Source organism: Nyctereutes procyonoides, unplaced genomic scaffold (assembly GCF_905146905.1).
Source record: "Nyctereutes procyonoides isolate TBG_1078 unplaced genomic scaffold, NYPRO_anot_genome, whole genome shotgun sequence".
Classification (NCBI taxonomy): Eukaryota; Metazoa; Chordata; class Mammalia; order Carnivora; family Canidae; genus Nyctereutes; species Nyctereutes procyonoides.
Genome location: NW_026575121.1, coordinates 22,008,042 through 22,026,542, shown reverse-complemented (window position 1 = coordinate 22,026,542; position 18,501 = coordinate 22,008,042). Strand labels below are relative to the sequence as shown.

Below are 18,501 nucleotides of genomic sequence, written 5' to 3'. Positions count from 1 at the left end.
ATAATGTCATCCTTCAAAAGCACGTGTTAATCTAAAATCCTTGTAAAATATGATTTTGGTGTCATTTTATTGACAGATATATCATCTCTTCTGAAGTTTGAGAAATGTCATTGAAATGACTTTCTAAACACTTTAGGGAGACTTTTCATTCATTATACTAGTATATTTTATATGCTATAAAAAGTAATACAGTTACCATCGTGTAGTAATTTGACTTTGAACTGGACTACTTTGCATTAATGCTTCTCTTAGTCATTATCCATAAAAGATTCTTGTTACTTGTTTCTGGATTTGAAAAGTTATGGCATGCATATCTGAATATACAACTGAAACTTCAAAACTTTTCTTTGTGTCTACTATTTTATACCATAAAACCTATAGTATAAACTGTAGTGTTGATAATCTAATAGGGTGAAATATACTTTCCTATTAGGCATGAAGAGTCTCTACTTTTAATGAGAAATCCTATTTTGTCTTAATTAAGACTGTTGAGCTTCTCTGGTACTAAATGAGGTGCCTAAAATCCCTCAACATTCCTATCATGTATGAAAAAGGAAGAACAAAAAAATTTGACAAGGTAAAAATAATTAATTCAGAACGCTTGGAAGAATACTAATAGAGAGATAATTCATTTATAAGTATCTTGTTCAGACCAAATCATGAGTTCTTGAAGAATTCTATTTCTTTGGTGTTTGCTACTAATATTTAGACAGCCCTCCAAAGAATGCTTTAAGCAATCATCAATATATGTTGGAGCAGATATATATATATATATATATATATATATATATATTACTGTCATCATTACATTGTACTATACTGTGTAATAGATTTTTCCTTTAAAATCGTTTAGGGTGACTGATGAATGTCTGATTTAAGAGAACTTTCATTTTCTCGTTGTTTTTATGTCAAACACTGAAGATCGGAAATCTGAAAATCTGTGAACACCACCACTCCCCATTAAATCTATGGATATGCTTGTAAAGCAGGGATTTAGTGTCTAGAAGAACTTATTTTTGGAATTATGGGGTCAAAGTGACAGGTGGGCTTTAAATAATTGGCAAACATGAGAGGTTTTAATTTGAAAGAATGTGACCGCTGACATAGTGTTCCCTATTTCATCTCATTTATTTTGTAAGGAAAATATCTAGTGAATTGCAGAACATTTGCATGTCCTTTTTGCATGTTTTTCTCCCTAATGCATACCATACTCACCTTCTATCAACAGCTTTAAAATGTAAGTGGAATGAATCACAAGGAACATTGGATCTGATATACAACATATTCTCTGGACACTCTATTAGCATTCTTTTACAGTGAATGATAAAAGTCGTTCACACAGGGATTTAGGATCCTTGACATTTTTACTCCTTCGATGTCAGTTTGGTATATAGCAAGTGCCTAATGTATTACACATTTAATATGTGTATTTGTTCCCAGAACTATAGATATTTCCTAGTATGAATATTTTATAAATGGTATGAATATTTCACTAATTAACTGAGGTGGTTCAAAATTAATAGATAAGATTACCTGGACTATATTTTCTTTAGTAATGACAACACCAACAGTAAGATATATACAGCAAGGCCCTTCTCACATGAACACTGTTCATAAGGATGAAAAACAAGGACCATTATTCCTAAGAAACTGTTAGAAATTTTACAAAGTTGTAGCACCCTCTTTGTCCTTCATTTTAAAACATTTTCTTCTTGTTTCCTGACAAAATAAACCCACTATTTTTAAAGCAAATTTAACCTCTTTTGGAAATTGTGTGGCAAGGCAAAGATTGAGAATTGTTGCTCTAAAGAGTTCTATTTGCATTTCCTCTTTACACATTTTTCTGTCAGAAAGCTCCTAAAAGCCACCCGTTTTGCCTTTCTTAGACTACGGGAGTTCCTCTGTGGTAATTACTATTGCCCTTCAGGGGGATTTAGGGCCCGTTTCCTCATGAGAAGAAATGGGAAGTGTGTTCTCTGGCACCGTTCAGTCTCCCAAAATACACAGGTGCTTAATGCTTATGATACACCGAAGTCTAAGGGTGCATTTCTTCTTCAGTTTCCCTTTCACAGTCTGCCTGAGTGTGTCACAGCCATGGTATCTTTAAATGAATTGAATAGGACTTGGGTTGGAAGCCTCTATCACTGGGGAAGCTACAGGTATCTGATGATATATCTCTCCCTTTGCATCATTCCCCCAGAGTTCGGCCTGCTAGTCTATCTGGCCAACAGAATGTCACCTCCCTCCCACCTTCCCTCTCTCCCTCCCTCCCTCCCTTGCTTCCTTCCTTCCTAGATCTTTTGTGACTTTTCTAAACCTCTAAGCCCAAGAGAGGAGGAACACTTCTCGGAGAGCTCTCCGACTTCTTCCACTTCAGATACTACAGATGTCTTTTATTTTGTGGTAGAACATTTACGTTAGATACATTTATATTTTGTGCTGGATGTATATGTATTAGATGTATTTATATTTTATAAGAATTGGCATTATGAAGTAAGTCAGTGTGACAAGAAACATTTTTTCCAATAACTAGCAGAAAGGGGCACTATACAAAACCCCAAACCTGGAGCAGATCAAACTTTAACCACAAGGTGTACTAATTCTAAACCTTAGATTCCTCAATGTTAAACTCCATGTCTACCTCATAGAATTGTTGTGGAGTTCAGTTGAGGATATTTTTGAAAATATAAAGAGTAAAATTGAATTCATAAAGTCTGGTCCTGTTGCTGTCCAGATGTATTTGATGAAGTAATTTGTTTTGATGTATTTAATATATATTTAAGGAAAGTTAAGTCTAATGATGTATTTGATGAAATAATGTTTTGATGTATTTAATATATATTTAGGGAAAGTAAGTCTAATTTTTCATTGCTTGTGTTCTCATTTTATTTACTCTCATAAAATCTATCAGTTATTTCTAAATTTTGCAAGGATTTCAATTTCAGAAACCAAATTCAAATATGCTAGTATCTATTTGTATTTATTTATTCTCTTAATATTTTAATTTTACTTTCCCTTAGTATCAGCTTGCACTCTCAGAGGTTACCTTTGTTCATTCTGTAACATTTTCTTGAGCATGTGTTATGTGCCAAACACTCTTAATTGCTAGCTAGAAAGTACTGAACTAGGCTGCCATCTTTATTTTCATTTAAAATTCAAACATTGGAAATGAATGGGACCATTGAAACTGTTGCTGATTTAAAAGTCACAAAATCAAAATGAATTATAACCCATAATTGTTAAAATATCAGCTTTTTATTAGAATCAGTTTGAGCCATTTTTCTAGGTCTTTGATGCAGAGCAATTTTATATCCATATTGAATCAATGTAAGATCTTAGCTGAGGCAATTAATGTTGATAAATGGAACTATATAAAAGTTTATTAAAACTTACACAGGCGTACCTCGGAGGTATTGCGGGTTTGGTTCTAGATCTTTACAGTAAAACAAATATTGCAATAAAGTGAGTCAAATAAATTTTTTGGTTTCCCAGTGCATATAAAAGTTATGCTTACATTATCCTGTAGCCTATTAAATCTAGCATTATATCTGAAAAAAAATGTACATTCCTTAATTAAAAAATATATTATCAGTAAAAAAATGCAAGCCATCATCTGAGCTTTTAGCAAATAATAATCTTTTTGTGCTTTAGCAAATCTTACCTCAGTGTTGATTGCTTCTAACTGATCAGGGTGGTGGTTGCTGAAGGTTGGGGTGGCTGTGGCAATTTCTTAAAGTAAGACAACAACAAAGTTTGCCACATTAATTACCTCTCTCTTTCGTGAACGATTTCTCTGTAGCATGCAATATTATTTGAAAGCATTTAACTTACATAGAACTTCTTTCAAAATTGGAGTCAGTCCTCCCAAATGCTGCCACTGATTTATCAATTAGGTTTTTGTAATATTCTAAACCCTTTCTTGTCTTTTCAACAATCTTCACAGCCTCTCCACTAAAAGTAGATTCCATCTTGAGAAGCCACTTTCTTTGCTCATCCATAGAAAGCAATTGCTCATCCATTACAATTTTATCATTTATCATGAGATTGCAGCAATTCAGTGACATCTTCAGTTCTCTTGCTATTTCTACCGCATGGGTCGTAACTTCCTCTACTGAAGTCTTAATCCTCTGAAAGTCATCCATGATGGTTGATGTCAACTTCTTCCAAATTCCTGTTAATGTTGATATGTTGACCTCTTCCCATGAATCACAGATGTTCCTAATGCCATCTGGAATGGTGAATCCTGTCCAAAAAGTTTTCAATTTACTTTGCTGAGATTCATCTCTGGAATCACTATTTATGGCAGCAATAACCTTATAAGTTGTATTTCTTAAGTAATAAGACTTGAAAGTTGAAATTACTACTTGATCCATGGGATGCAGAATGCATCACTGTGTTACCAGGCATGAAAATATTAATCTCATTGTATATCTCCATCAGAGCTCTTATGGGATCAGGTGCATTATCAATGAGCAGAAATATTTTGAAAGGAATATGGGTTTTTGAAGAGTAGGTTTCAACAGTGGGCTTAAATTATTTAGTAAGCCATGCTGAAAACAGATTGAATGTCGTCTAGGCTTCCATCTAGGCTTCTGTTCCATTTACAAAGCACCAGAAGAGCAAATTTAGCATAATTCTTAAAGGCCCTAGGATTTTTTAAATAGCCAGTGAGCATTGGCTTCAGCATCAAGTTACCAGGTGCATTAGCCCCTGATGAAACAGCCTGTCCTTTGAACCTTTGAAACCAGGCACTGACTTCTCCTCACTAGCAATGAAAGTACTAGATACCATCTTTTCCCAATAGAAAGCTATTTCATCTACACTGAAAATCTGTTGTTTAATGTAGCTATCTTCATTAATTATTTTAGCCAGATCTGAATAACTTGCTGAATCAGTACTTGCTGCTTCACCTAGCAATATTGTGTTATGGAGATGCCTTCTTTCCTTAAACCTCATGAACCAACCTCTGCTAGCTTCAAACTTTCTTCTGCAGCTTCCTCGCCTCTCTCAGCCTTCACAAAATTGAAGGGAGTTAGGACTTTGCTCTGATCAGGCTTTGGCGTAAAGGAATGTTATAGCTGGTTTGATCTTCTGCCCAGACCACTAAAACTTTCTCCATGTCAGCAATATGAGGGTGTTTTGCTTTCTTATCATTCATGTGTTCACTGGAGTGGCACTTTTACATTTCCTTCAAGAACTTTTCCTTTGCATTAACAGCTTGGCTAACTGGTGTAAGAGGCATAACTCTCACTCTATCTCAGCTTTCAACATACCTTCCTCACTAAGCTTAATAATTTCAGCTTTTGATTTAAAGTGGAGACATGTGACTCTTACTTCCGCTTGAACACTTGAAGGCCAATATAGGGTTATTAACTGACTAAATTTCAATATTGTGTCTCAGAGAATAGGAGAGAAGAGGGAGAGAGAAAAGAGGATAGCTGGTTGTGGAGTACTCAGAACACATAGCGTTTCTGATTAACTTTTTTGTCTTGTATGGGCACAGTTCATCATGCCCTAAAACAATTATAATATTAACATCAAAGATCACTGATCACAGATAATGAATATGTAATAATACTTAAAAAGTTTGAAATATTGCTAAGATTACCAAAATGTGAGAGACACAAAGTGAGAAAGTGCTGTTGGAAAAATGATGCCAATAGACTTGCTCAACATAGGGTTGCCACAAATCTTCAGTTTGTAAAAAGAACCCAATTTCTGCAAAGCACGATAAAATAAAGCATGCTTGCAAACTTACTAGACCATACAAAAGCTTAATTGTTTGATTTTCTTAAAACATATAGTACCAAAACAATGGGGATGAAATGGGATTAATTGTCCACATTCTGGAGTCAAATGAACGTATTCTGATATTTACTTGTATCTTCCCAGACTTTCATATCAGAATTTGTTTTATTGACAGTAACATAAAATAGTAGTCACCAGTACTACCACAATATTTTTTTACCCAAAGTGAATTTAAGTAGTCACATAAAATTATTTTATAAAGGGGTGCCTGGGTGGTTCAGTTGGTTAAATATCTGCCTTTGGTTCAGGTCATGATCTCGGGGTCCTGGGATCTGGCCTGCCTTGGGCTCTCTGCTGTCAGGAGTTTGCTTCTTCCTCTTCCTCTGCTTCTCCCTCACCTTTCACTAGTTCTCTCTCTCTCTCTCTCAAATAAATAAATAAAATCTTTTATGTGAAAAAATTGTTTTACATAAAAATGTAAACCCTATTTTTATAAGTGGTAAGAGGCAAGTCTTAAAGCCACTGAAAATACTGGCACACTATAAATAAAGAATTGTTGATGTAAAATGGATTCCATGTGATGATGTTGCCAGAAACCAAGGAATTCTAGAGTTGGTGCAATCACTTTGTTGAGACTCAGGATTGAGTTATTCTGTGTGATCTAAAACTGGCACTCTATGTTGCTTCCCTTACTCTCTTCTTCCCACTACTGAACTTCCATGCCTTCTACTTTCCAATTCTTGTTTCTCCCGTAACACTTAACCTGGTGTTCCTATTGCATATGTCTTTTGTCTTTCTTTTTATTTTTGTCCATATTAAATGATTTGCAGAATATTCCAAACAATAGAGATAGTCATTCTAAAGTTTCTTTAGGACTCCCATTGCTTTTAATCATATATTTGTCTTGTATTTTCTCTATTGTTAGGGATCTAGTTCCTTACCTTTTGTGATGTCCCAAGTTATTCTTCAAAGTTAGTTTTCAATAAGATACATAACAGCAAAATAAATATTACAAACAAATGTGGGGAAAATACAAAAGAAAGAAAATGTAGTGCCCTAAAACTGAGCCAGAAAAGAATGTATGCCCTGGAAAACCATGCAGACATGGAATGTTCACTGCAGACTTCAGCTTAAGCATTCCAATAGCTAAGACAACAAGAGAAATGTATTATGATGATCCTCAGTGTCCAGGGCATGCATTTTTCAAAATAAGAATGAACTCTTTCTGATCCTAGGAGAAGAGAAACATTTATCCTAATGGTACAAATAGAGATCTCTGGAGAAGGCATATTGGAATTAACTGGGGGCTTTTAAGAAACACTAGTCATAGGGCAGCCCGGGTGGCTCAGCAGTTTAGCATCACCTTCAGTCCACGGCCTGATCCTGGAGACCTGGGATCGAGTCCCATATCAGGCTCCCTGCATGGAGCCTGCTTCTCCCTCTGCCTGTGTCTCTGTCTCTCATGAATAAATAAATAAAATCTTAAAAAAAAAAAAACACCAGTTATAGGCCTCACCCTAGATCAGTTAAATCAGAATCTTTGTGGGGAGGGGGACCAACAATTCTTGTTTTTTAAAAAAACACTGAAGGTAATTGTAATGTGCCCTCAGAGTTGAGAACACCTAAGTTGAGTACAGAGGACTGGTCCCTTGGCTTGAAGCAACTACATACCAATTGTACTGTATGTGCTTGACAGTATTATTACACTGAGTTTTCTTATTTCTAAATCAAAGAGTTTGAATTAGATACTTTAAAGCATCTTTCAAGTTTGCAATATTTTTCTCCTTATTCTTTCACCAGTGGAGTTTTACCTCTAATAGTTCTCATGTTGCACATTTTCCAGAAAAAGCTAAGATATACATGGATGGCCACCTGCGGTCATTATAATTAATGGTCAATTCTGGCAACGTGAGCCAGACACTTTGTATGACTAAGTTCTGGACCCAGGAGGTACATTTAGTCTTCCAGACAATAATTGACTAAAAGTGCTCATCATAAATCAGTGGCCATTGACGCTAGCGAGCATGTTCTTTTATGATTTAACCCTTTCTTAAACCCCAAGAATATTGTTGTTCTGAAAAATAAGGCAATGGGGAATGAGTAGAAAATAGCACTTTCCAGTAGCAAAAGAGAAATCAATTGATGGAATGACATTATGAAGAGTATTTCAGATAAAGAGAAATACCCAATCCTGTTGTAAAACTAACCCCCAAACACCAGACCACTTGCAAATAACCCAGATGACTTAATTATTAACTGTTTCTCATTTGTGACCAAATATCAGTGGATGGGAATTGTTTTGAGGTTAATGAAAGCATAATTACTTTATTTCTAAGGGTTCATATCCACAGTCAGATTGCGTACTGTAGAGCAGATGTCATGCTATGGTGCAACCTGAACCCTATTACAACAGTTCTCTCAACTGGATTGGGTCACCAGATGTACAAGTTATATACTTTGAAAGGCAAAACTGCTGATTGTTGGGATGCTTTTAATTTTTAAAGCAATAGTAAACATATTTTGGTTATATTCAAATCCTTGGTGATACTGGATATTAATAGCCACTGCAAATTCAAGAGATAGCTGCTTACAAATAAGTCTGTAAGATGGTTTCATTTTTATTCACAGAGAAGTGGGAGAAAAGGAGATAAAGTTAGAGAATTTTGTATTATCACTCTGTTAGTTTCATTGGTAACTTCTGTGCTGGAATCAAATGGGGGAATTTGCTCTGATTGCAATATCCTACTGTGCTGAATCTCTGGGTGGTTAAGACTTGTTAATAGCAGGGAAGAGTCAATAAGACTGCTCATAGGTTTGAATGGCAATGTTGAACCGTCAGAACAAAAACATTACTTTAATAAGCAAATCTGATTGGCACATAGTGTGGCAGTTGATGCCAGAAGAAAGTCTTCTGTTAATGTTTTAGTTGGTTATGTTATTACTTGGGTGATTTGACAAGAATCTACCATGGCTTATGCAAAATAGGACATGACAGATGTTGGGACAGCAGAAGATACACATGTGATAGTGCTAACTGTAGTTTTGCCCTTGAGAATTGGGCGGCGGGGGGAGTGTCATTTCCTTCCCAATATAGGTAACATCTTAATGCTTTGGGTTCTCATATGGGAGATCCTGAATCACACAATGGCACACGTTGAGATTGTTTCATATTATTTTTCTTTAAATCAAAATCATTCCACTTTGTTTCCAAAGAGAATTTTGTGTGATCTGATTTGTACAATTTTTCCATCATATACTAACAGATTACCGTGAATTTAGTACTTTAGATCAATAAAAGACACAGACTGTATGTAAACAAAGCTTGAACACACAAAAACCATTACAACCATATCTTAAACATATCTTGCAATTTACGTAACTTGAATAAATTGTGGACACTATGTATTGAGTACCTATAATGTGCCAGACGAGACACTAAACAGTCTCAATAGCCCAGATCATTTGGTCCTCACAACAACTCAGTGAAAAGGGAACGTGTTATTCTTAACCTTTTTATAGAGGAGGATATTAAGGCTCAACGATACAGAGTACTTTGCTCAGAATCTCTCAAAAAAATAGTCAAGATGGGCTTTAAAGCTACTTCATATGATAAATTCATGTATTTTTCCATTGAGTTAAAATGTAAATAATGCTATCATGAACATAGGGTGTGTATATCTTTTTGAATTGGTGTTTTTATTTTCTTTGTCTAAACACCTAGAAGTGAAATTGCTGGATTGTATGGTATTTTAATTTTCAATTTTTTGATGGAACTTCCATATTGTTTTCCATAGTTGCCACACCAATTTACATTCCCAGAAACAGTCCATTGCTAAATGGCTAAAATGGACATCTTCCCAGGCTCTCTTTGTCTCTGTCTCTCTTAAACAGAAAATTTCCTTATTCCTTACTATATGATCTATGCAAGCCTACTGATGATAATTAGACTGGAATCAGATTACTTGTGGGCATTCCTTCCAGCTTCAAATTTTAAAGAAATTTTTGAGATGGAATTGAACACATTTTCTCTCCATTTTGGACATTTTCAAAGTTATGTTTTTTTAGTAGAAGCCAAGTATTGATTATGGACAAAGAAAAACAAATAATCCTTGTGGTTGATGACATTATTAGGCCGAGCAGCTCTTTAAATAGCTGGAAGAGACCACCAGTGAAAAAAGAACTCCCTTTTGCTCCCATATATTAATAGCACATAAGTAGCTTTCACAGAATCTGTAACAATAGCACTACCTCACTATTGCAGATATAGCTGAACAAATGTGGATAGGTTAAATGTTCTAAAATGTATTATAAAATTACATGTCACAGCAGCTGAAAGCCAATTTCCATTACAACATAGCTTCACTGTGCAGAAGTTGAGTCATCTCTATTTTGGTAACTGTTCTTTATCACTAAAGATAATTCATGCTATATTTTCATCCTCATGATGGAGGCAAGAGGATCACCTCAAAGTTTTGACCTACAAAATTGCACTTGATAAAGCAGACTGAGGAAATAGTGATAGAAACTCTCATGCTTTCATTGAGCTTATGGTTGTAGATTTCAATAGACAAGATTTGATTTAAATAGATTATCAACTAGTCTTTATCCTTACATTATTACCTGAATCTGACTTGGCTTACGTGTATCAGTTTCTGCTCTTCATAGGCAATGATAAAATATTTGCTGAGTAAAATGAGTGAATGAGAAGTTCTTGCTTTTCACATTGCCTCTCATGTTGCTACACAGTAACATTCCAGGGCACATAAATATAAATAATTTCCCTGAGTCATTTTACAGAGCCTTCTATTCATAAACACATTGTGTAAAATTTGTGGAAAGAGAAAATGGAGCCACAGATATTTTCCTGTTTTTCCTGTTATTATTATCTACTTTGCAAAATGTTAAAGTCCAAGTGATTGATTCAGATTGCAACTTTAGTCTCCATTTCAAGGGATTACATGGTGCTATTCATCTGGAACTACAGCATTACGTAGACAGTTTAGTTACCCTTCATTTCTAGTGGGTGCAGTTAAATATAGCACATCAAATTTTTGAAGTATATACTTAGGGCCACCTCCCAATCTGCTTTGCTTAGGCACTATATGATGGAGCAAACTCAGAGGACCAACCACAGGTCTAGGCTATGATGCCATCTAGAATACAGGTACTCTTAAAGAGGTCCAAGTGCTGCACTGAAGGAAAGATGCATGATCTATCTCATCACCTGTAGTTACAGTTTAAGAATATTCAGTATGGGTGGAGAGAAATTAATAGCAATTGAGGAATCACCATAGCAGACACAGCAGAGAAGACCTTTCTTGCATTTTAGGAACAGAAAATGTCATCGTAAATGAGGATAACATAACGAGCATAGCTTCACTACAGTCAACACTATCAGATCTCCTATTGTCCCACTGTCCAAGAAGAGAAAAAAATATGGCGGGAAAACATTCCATACCTCCCTCCACTCCAATGTGTTACAATGTCTTCCACTTATATTTTTCTGCAAATGTTTTTTTTTTATTGATTCATCACAAGTTTATTGCATGCATTTTCAAATTCCCCTTGACTATTCTCATTGTACATCCTCTCCTCAGAATACTTCTTTATAAACCACCAATTATTCGTATCTCCTAAACACTGCCCATCAGTGTTCTTAATGTGAAATTGCCTTGGCTACTGAAGTACTGGTATTTGGTTAGATCTTCTACCTCATAATTTTAGAAAACCTTTAGAAAATTTATGTGAATATAAGTGAGACAGATTGAAAAATGCAGAGGGAAAGACGGGAAATGTTCCTTATCAAAATGATGTCTGCAGGAAGAAAATGGAGAGAGACATAGAAAATATAAATTGGATGCATGCAGCTAGATATTAGATTATTTTTCCCCAAGCTGGGTTCTGAAGCCAAATATCCAGTTTGAACCGCCTATGATACCCCACATGCCTCTGCCCTACCCTAATGGCATCATAAACAACAAATACAATAAAAACTAGAAAATATTAATATATTTTAACAATTCACAACAAATGTTTTGATATTTCTGAAATTGTGCTGCTTCTTGAATCATGGATCTTAAAACTAGTTGATAACCTTTTTAATGGCACATGGAATTGTAGTAGTATCTTGTGTAATTGACAGCATTGTAGAGTCAGTGAAATGCATTATTATTAGCAATAATAGTTAACAGTAATCTTTCCTACCCAGGAATGATTTTTTATAAATCTATGCATATTATATAGGGGCCTGGAAATTTCTTATTCCTCACATGGCATTGCTACCTCCTAACTACAGCCTCTCTCCAATTTTTATGGCATAATAACCAACGAGCACAACGTGATGTTTTTCCTCCTAAATGATCAGTTGTTTGAAGGAGTTTTAAACATAAATTTGGGTGAAGAGTTGAGAAGTTTAAATTGTCATCTCACCCATGCCAGATGCCACTTTCACATTGTTTTAGAAGTTCCTGGAGTGTATTTATAGATGGCTTGTTTGTTCTCTTGCATGTTGCTAAGTTTATATATGCTGCTGTCTGGAAGTATTTTCAGATGAATTGTAGTAGCAAACCCTGCAATTTAGCCTGTATTCCTGAAGAATGTGCTTTTGAAAAAACAAAAACAAAAACAAAAACAAAAACAAAACAAAAAAGGAAGGGGGAAAATAACCCCAAGCTTTAAATAAAGAAGCACACATATGTTAGAGGCAAATGCAGCAAGAGAGAATTGGCTACGGGACCAAGATTTCAGTGACTCTGACTCTCCAGGGTCATCTTACTGCTGCATGAGCAGCAAGGCTAGTGATTCCAGGTCCCCTTGGGGTGGCCACGTATATGAACCATGGTGAATTAGAGTGCCAAAAAGAATGGCTTATTCTGGATTATTAAAACAGCTAATTCTGTGATAAAGGGTGATTTATATCACTTATTACAAGTTTGTGTTTTTATCTAAATGAAATGACCTATATCTAAGAACCTCAGGGAGTGTTTTGAATTTTAAATTTTCCTGAATCCTGATCTTTGCTATTTGAAAATGGGAAAAGAAGAGGATACAACTACTAAGGCTTTTGTTTCTTCAATCATACATTTTTCTCAACATTGGATTCCATAGTTTCTTTGAAAATACTTGGAAGCTGTCTTAGGAGATTTTGTGAGGAAAAAAATCACTTTTATTGGAAGTTAAATCGCTCAACATGAAAATAAAATCATTGGACATAAATATTGTAAAATTATCAAAATGATATTGATAGACTTTCAAGTGAGGACTTTTCCTGACCTCCTTTAATAAATTTTCATTGCAATCTCTCTTTTTTTTTTAAAGATTTATTTATTTATTTATTTATTTATTTATTCAGAGAGAGAGAGAGATTGAGAGGCAGGCTCCATGCAGGGAGCCCGATGTGGGACTCGATCACGGGTCTCCAGGATCACACCCCGGGCTGCAGGCGGCGCTAAACCGCTGCACCACTGGGGCTGCCCTGCAATCTCTTTTAAGAGACATCTCTGACTGTGAAGACTCACTAGTATCTTTAGGTAAAAGTCTTTCTCATACTGCTCTCACCGTGGACTTTTTAAAAGAGCACATGAGAACCCCATGTATTTTAAAACTAAATTAGTCCATGAAACAGGCACTGTTTCTAGCATTGCTTTTGATTAATTTATTGCATGAAGAGTCTAACCTTCACTATTAAGATACTTTCTTAGTGATGTCTTATTATAACCTTTCATTTGTGGATGAACAACACAAGAAGTAATGTACTCATTTAGATGAAACACAAAATGCCTGCCAGGGAACCTGGGATTGTTCCAATTCTCCTCTTAGGCAGATCTTTTATCCCCCTTTGATACAGACCAGGTTCTATAGAGCACTAAACTAATGAAAAGGGGTTGTCTTTTTCTTTAATGTTATGACATGGAATTTTGATTTGATATTATAGAACTGTGGAATTGAAGAAGACCTTATAGTCATGTAATCTAACTTCTCAAGCAATGTAAGAATTCTGATTTAGAATTCTTTGCATGCAATTCTTCTATGCAAGTGGATCCAAATATCTAAAACTCATCATTTTTACAGGTAGCCTATGTCACTATGGGGCTTCACTTACAAGTCAAGCTAAAATCCACTTCTCTCTTACCTTTATCTGTTGGTCCTCTTTCTACTCTCTGGGAAAAAAAAATGGATAGATCAATTTTTCTCCAACTTAAGGCCCATCAGAATTTTGGAGCAGCTTATTATGGCCCTTTTCTATGCATATAGATCAAGATGTCACATTCCAAATTCAATTTATTTTTTAATTTTTGAGATCTTGCATTTCTCGTTTGAAAATCTGATATGCAGATTTTATATGGGCACAGGATTGCCTACATATGGTCTGACTGTGGCAGAGTACTTTTGAAGTGTTGTTTCTCATTGGTACCCAATCTATGAATGTATTTTTTGAGAAGCATTACTGAAATATCTTACAGGAATATATCATCTTGAGTACTGGTATACAAAACTGTTTATTGTGGAAATTCACAAAACACATAAAGTACTCAGGATAGATTTCCTGGTTATAATTGTATCTGAGTACGGCTTTAAGGAATGCACAGAGTTTTAAATAGGAAAAGGGATCAGGAGTGTTTTCCCTCTGTCTGACAAAAACACTTTGTATTGAATTCCTGAATTTTACTGACCCATTTGATACACTAAAGACCTCAATCTTTTCGAGATACACTTTGTCAACCATATCTGTAGCCATATATTTAAAATCACTTAGTTTTTTTAATGCTATGTTCTGCCCTTGACATGAATCATTACTAACCTCTCTGTTGTTGATTTTTGACCCACTATTATAGCCTGTTAAAATTATTTCAAATTTTTGCTGTTATCTGCCATTATTGCTATCATCTATGTGATATTTTCTATTTGACACACATGACTTCTGTATCTTAATTTAACTTATTGATTTAAACATGGTGAAAATGGAAGTCTTTGAACTGCAGTTTCAGTTTACATAGTACAAGAAGGTAAACTCAATTGTGAACCCCTCAGAAATTTCTAACTGGAGAAATGAGGACCATTTCTTGAAAGCCATAACCTTTTAATTGTGCATCAGAAGATGAGAGGAAAGGAGAATGAGGAGTGTATTTTAAGTAATTCAAATATATTCCTGGAGGTGAGAAGTTACAGTCACATGGTGAAATGACAGCATTGGTTGCTGAGAGGGACGAAATGAAAATTGGGGCTGAAGTAATATCCATTCTTTCCCCGTTTCCCCTCATCAGAAAATCAACTTTAATTTTCTAACTCTGATTTCTTATACTTTCATATAACTTACCCATTGAAATTTAAGTCATATCTATAGGTACAGAAGGCAATTCGGTAGATAATTGAACTGAGCTGACATTTGCATTTGTAATCCCTGTGAGAAGAGAACACCTCTTTCCTGATAATTGCAGCAGAAATTCCAGGTAGGCATTTGACTGATTTGGTGTGAGATCATAGAGTCAAACCTGTGGTTAGGTGAGTGGGCAGCAGCTGAGCTCTCATGGAAAAGTGATCTTCTGTTATCAGAACAAGGGTGCGGTTCTGCAGGCCATCACAGGGTCTGTTGTAGGTGTGATCCCATGTTTCTGACACCTGTGCTTCCAGTTGCAGAGGCACATGGTCACATGGTCCAAGCAGCGCTGTACTGTGTTGTTGAAGATGACCCCTGAGTAGAAACCAAAAGTTGTGTGAAAATAAGACAAAATAGTTTGTCCTTAGTTTCTTTGTATTCTATTTATCTTCCAAACTTTTTCTGAACTTCCCCCAATTTTTCTGCAACATTTCCCCATAATCATTAAGGCTTTTTCATAAGCAATTTCCAAAAAAAAAATTATGTCACTGAGATTTTGTGAATGTAATACTTTCTATCCTGGCTTAACCTCAGAAGCAACAAATCATAGGGTTAGCAACCAAGATGTCAACAAGTTCAGTAATGCACACAACATAATTGGAAGAATTTGCCATGTTAAGTCACACATCATAACCTTTAAGGTTAGGAGAATGTCTGTAAAGTGTGCCTTCTTCTCCTTTCAAATCCATTCTATTTTCCAGGAGCAGTAAACCAGTCATAGAGAGGCAAAGTATCTTTGATGATCAGTGGAGATGGATTTATATAACATCCATCTCCAAAGAGGTAGGATTCCTGTGATATGGAGACTTCCTGGACCCCTTCTACAATCTCTGCTTTGGGATAAATAATACATTGGAGATCACAGATCCAAATGATAGTTTAAAACATAAGTTGAAATTTCATGTTTAATTACAAAATATATCATCAAGCCCAAACTATAATGTAAGTAAGCACCAGTTTGAATTAAACATCTAAACATCTGCTCTTTCTTTTCATTGTTCTCAATTGTTATTTCTACATTTTAACTTGGTAGCATTTTTATTTTAATAAATAAATTATTTCAGTTTCCTCACTGCAAAAGACATCATCGAACATGAAAGCCTATGTAATATCCTGTAAGCAACATAACCATTTTAGAGTATCAGATCTATGAATTTTAGATAATTCATACATTTTAAAAAAGCAGATGAATTACTTTACTACATTTAGAATTAAGGCCTTATATTGTGTATGATGGTCATCTTATAGTTCTGCTTTTTATTGTTGTTTTGGTTTTGATGTGTTTTGTTTCTAATAGCAAGATGGTATCAGAGATACCCTGAAATAATCTTTTCCTGCAGAGCTAAGTGACTACATCTGTCTCCTGTTTCTTTCTTTGTGTGTGCAGAAAGTGAAAATGCCCATTCATAATAAGAAAATGTAAGTCTGGTAGGCACCAAGGTTTTAATATTTAATTTTCCACATTATAAAGCAGACTCTTCTCTGCCTTCCCATAAATGCAGAAATGGATAAGATTAATTAAACATTAAACCATTATTCTTCATAAAAGAAAAGTCCATTGCCAGTCATGTTTGATATACTTTCTTTCCAAGGTGATCTTTCCCAAGTCTTAACTCTCATCCCTTCTTAAAATTTTTAAAATAATAACAAGGAATGTAGTCATTTTACTGTCATTTTTCTCTTTTATTTTTCTCTTACATTATTGTGACAGACTTTCACATGAATTGTGGATTGATTCCAGAATAGAGAATTTATTTGATATTATCCAACTTAGCACTTATCTTGTAGTAGAACTGTCTGGCAGGATAGAAAAACAAATTTCTTTTCTAGATCTCTTAGCTATAGAAAATAAATATATACCATATATTTACATAGTATATATTCATTACATATTACATATATATGTAAATATATAATGTATATTTATTCTTTATTATACATTTATTTATACATGTATATATATATATATTTGATTCAAATTAAGAGCAGATATGTGAACATTTAGCAGCCAATTATGTTGACGTTTGTGATTATACTCTTTTAACCAGTGACTCATTCCTAATAGATTCAAAAGGTAAAAAACAAAAAAGCCAAGAAATATTAGACCCAAATGTACAGTTGAAATGAGGCTAGAATATTGGATGGAAACACACACACACACACACACACGCACATGCATACATTTCTCATGCACATAATTTCTATAATGCATTGTTACCTTCTACATCTATAAACATAACTCATAATTGCTTGTACTTTTTAAACCATGGGCACAATCACCATGAACATAATTATAGCATTCGCCAGATTCTGTTCATCATAGAGAGGTTACCTTTCCCGTCTCCCCTTCTTTTCTTAGACAAGGTTATTAGCTATTTTCACTGTCAGATGATGATATACTTTCTGTATTTTACAATGATATTGAAGAAAATCCATGGAAACATTCTGCATAAAATATAAATATAAAAGAACTGCTAACTATTATTCATGCTTATGTTATAATTGTTCTCAGAGGATTGCCTTCTGTCCTGAGGTGGCAATGAGTTAAAAAAAAATGCCAGTGGTCAGGTGTTAACTCTAGGCAGGAGAATATGTCTGCCATTGGGAAGAGACAAAACGGATAGATAGACCAAGATCAAATTTACCTCTTTTGTCTGCTTTTTGACTCTTTCTGAGAGTAGACAGTGTTTCATTAAATCATCAAACTCATGTGCTAATGAGAATTTTTTGAACAGGATTGTATAGTAGCTGTTCCATCATCATTCCTATGTGGCACCTTAGATTGGAATATAGTTGTGGAGGCTCAGTATTTCCTAGGGGAATTCAAGAAATGGAAAAAGATGTAACACCAGTGTTTATCCATAGAAACCTTACTAGTAATGACACTCTACGTCCCCTTTTCTAAACAGCAACTGAAGCAAAAGTTTAACAACCAGTAATACAAACTGGGGGTTAAATGCTAGAGGGAGAGCAGAGGGTGATAATAAACCCATTGAGTGTCTGAATTAAATTAAATAAATAAATAAACTTAAGGAAGACCTCTGCGTGGTACCCAACTGCCATAACTTTGATTAACTTCACTGTGTTTCAGCACTGGGTCATGCAAGCCTTTGACACAGTTTCTTTGAGATGTCAGTCACATTTCAATAACTTTTCAGCATGGGCTTGTAAGTCCTGTCTCTTCATTGACTTTGAATGAGGCAGGTTGCTTATGAATGCAGCTTGAAGTGTCACTCAGAGATACTTGCATTGTGTTATCTTTGATTGGCATGTCTGGGAGTTGTGGAAAAAATTCCAGCATATCCAAATGTGCTTCTCTAAACACTGAATATCTTTACACAAGTGTTTTCTCCAGGAGAATCAGCTCATACCCTTAT

General features: G+C 35.0%; 1 pseudogene; it reads right to left on the bottom strand.

Annotated features, from left to right (window-relative positions):
* Positions 1–3,657: 3,657 nt before the first annotated feature.
* LOC129516446 (tigger transposable element-derived protein 1-like) lies at positions 3,658–17,368 on the bottom strand (annotated as a pseudogene).
* Between the last annotated feature and the right edge of the window lie 1,133 nt (positions 17,369–18,501).